The sequence below is a fragment of the Dreissena polymorpha genome, chromosome 3 (genome assembly GCF_020536995.1).
Source record: "Dreissena polymorpha isolate Duluth1 chromosome 3, UMN_Dpol_1.0, whole genome shotgun sequence".
In the NCBI taxonomy this organism is placed as follows: domain Eukaryota; kingdom Metazoa; phylum Mollusca; class Bivalvia; order Myida; family Dreissenidae; genus Dreissena; species Dreissena polymorpha.
In genome coordinates, this window is record NC_068357.1 from 69,748,136 (window position 1) to 69,751,330 (window position 3,195).

A 3,195-nucleotide genomic window follows, 5' to 3' on the forward strand; every position below is an offset into this window, starting at 1 on the left:
CCCAGTTAATAAAGTGTACTTTTAGATAGAATACCATGGTGCATCTCAAATTATTTAGATATTTTGTAAATCACGTTTGCAATACATGTATATTCCTTTTAATGCGTAAATACATAATAATTATATACAAACTGACAAGATATATATGAAATGTTATGGATGTAAGGACATTTATTTAGTTTCCATAATATTTATTTATAAGGATTTTTGTTATGACGGATCCTGGAATGCCGAAATATCCTAAAGCACAGTTGAATTCCCAGCAAAACTACTAGCTCAAACCTGGTTTCCGATTCCGCTTGTCGGAGGTGGCAAATGTGATCGGAGTGAAGCCGATTCAATATGATAAAGAAGATTATTATCCTCCGCCATAGGCCATAGGCGAAGGGATATTATTTTGGCGTTCTTTTCGTCCGTCCGTCCTATTTTGTGTCCGGAGCCATATCATGGAAGTGCTTTGTATATATATATGGATAAGAGGATGATGCACACAAATGGCATTGTACACCATCTGTTAATACAGGAGTTATGGCCCTTAGTATCTTGAAAAAAAATGCCACTTTTGTGTCCGGAGCCATATCTTGCAAGTGCTTTGGCGGATTTCATTGAAACTTGGTATGAGTATATATATGGATAAGAGGATGATGCACCCCAAATGGAATTGTACACCATCTGTTAATAACAAAGTTATGGGCCCTTTGTATCTTGAAAAAATGCTTTTTAATATTAGCTTAGAGCTTTATCTCCATTAACACATGAGCCAGAGCCATGAAATTTGCACAAAGTTGTTCTCAATCATCTGGGGGTTGCTTCACATTCAACACCCATAATCCTATGAACTCAGGTCAAGGTCCACACATTGAGGTCAAAGGTCACACATTTGATGAATTATTAATTATTTAGTAATTCCTTTACTATGCATCAAGGGATTCTGTAATAGTTGTCCACAATTGTTCTCCATTATGAGCCATATCTTGCAAGTGCTTTGTCGGATTTCATTGAAACTTGGTAAGAGTATATATATGGATAACAGGATGATGCACCCCAAATGGCATTGTACACCATCTGTTAATAACGGAGTTATGGCCCTTTGTATCATGAAGAAATGCTTTTTAATATAAGGTTAGAGCTTTCTCTCATGAGCCAGAGCTATGAAACTTGCCATAGTTGGTTCTCAATCAACTGGGGCTGCTTCACAATTCAACACCCATAATCCTAGGGGCAAAGGTCAGGTCGAAACATTGAGGTCAAAGGTCACACATTTGATGAATTATTCATTATTTAGGCATTCCTTTACTATGCATCAAGGGATTCTGTAATAACTGTCCGCAAATGTTCTCCATATCTTAGCTGAGTGTCAAATATAAGATCCAGGTTGCTAGGGTCATTGTCAAAGTCACAAACAAAGGTCAAAATCACAACATTTTGATTTCATTCAGAACACTTTGTGTCAAGAAGCATTTATTTGGCGGGGTATAATCAGTTCAACGAATTTGCTTGTGTTTAGTTTATGTTCAGGATTTTATTTTTAAAAAAGGCATACAAACAAAACAACACATTTGCTGTGATTGAACCAGAACCCTTAATTTTAAAATAACACAAATAACCAAACTAGACGACCAGTAACTTTATTTTGAACGCACACGACTCCGATTAAATGTTGGACTAGATATTGACCAGAGAAACGTTATGACCAAGTTTGAGTGAGATGGAGTTACAAACGTGGCTTCTATAATCGTTACAAGGTTTTATAAGATTTGACCTTATGCATTTGACCCAGGTTCAAACTCTGCCTATATATTGTTAACATAAACACTGGAACCAAGCGCACTTTCCGCCTAAACAAGATGTTTGCCAAGAAGAGACTTTCTTGAAACAACAAATATCATAAAAGCGGAAAGTGTCGTCCCTGATTAGCATGTGCGGAATGCACAGGCTAATCTAGGACGACACTTTACGCACATGCATGAAACCCATTTTTCACAGAGCAATCATATAAGCAGTGTGTGTTGTGCACAATTTAAGACAGAGAAAAACTAACTGCTGCATAATATGTTTTCTACACTTGACTTTACTTACTACAGAATCAAAAGTTGTACGATTAATTGTTTGAAAACATTGGTTACATGTATAAAAAACACGTTTTATTAGACAATGCATCAAGACGGTCAAAAGCCCAAGTGAACATAGTAAGCATTCAGTGTTTACAAAGTAAATAGTTTATGATTAACTTTGACGAAGTGTATACACGTCATGACGTCAATCTATGACGTCTGGATAACGCGACGTCAACATTAACGATAGTTACAACGTCAAAGTAATATTCGCGCTAAAGCAGTATGGAAGCAAACACATTACAGAGCGTTCTCCGCAGCAAGTATAACATCGACGAGATACTTCTGGCCGAGGGCATGTTCGTTGCCCTCCACGGGGGTTCCATGGACGCCATTGGTCTGTTCAGTATCGGGATGGAGAGAGGTGCGTCGTCGTCGCGGGCATCAACCTCCGCGGACCTCATATCGATTATGATCTGAAGTCTCTCACTCCGATGGGACTGCTCGGTGTCACGTACAAGAACTGCAGCAGGGTTATTACCATCTCCAGTCAGTTCAAAGCCAAGCAATCCTTTCAGTTATGCAGCAGTAGAAAGGCAGCCGCGGTCTGGGATGACTTCACAACGGCCATTGATTGCCTGCGGTCTAAACAAGGCGGCGACATTTGGTGTAGCGCGTCCTTCACCACTTCATCTTCATCAGGCGCCTCTATAAGCGCGACACATTACAGATGTGTGCATCGGAAAAGGTTTCCAAAGTTCGATGTTAGTGACAGATCCATCTCTTTGTCAGATGTTGACTTAGGACCAACTGATGCCGAGCACGCGGTATGGTGTCAACATGTGAAGAGAGGCCACAGTCTGGACTGTGTCAACTTGGCATTTGACGACTTCGTCAACGACAACGATTCAAACCTCAATGCAATATCCCAACAGGTATCTTGGACTGCTCACGCGACACCTCTCGGGGAAGCTGCAGTTCAAACAACAAACGAACGGCATACTGATGTGTCCAGCAAGCCGTCCAGTCTAGCTGAGAGGTTCGAGCGATTGCTGAACTGCTGTAGGACAAAGCGTTGAAAGGCGTTGGGATTTAAATTTTAATTTATCCTATAAACAATAGCAATATGTTGTTTTTGTGC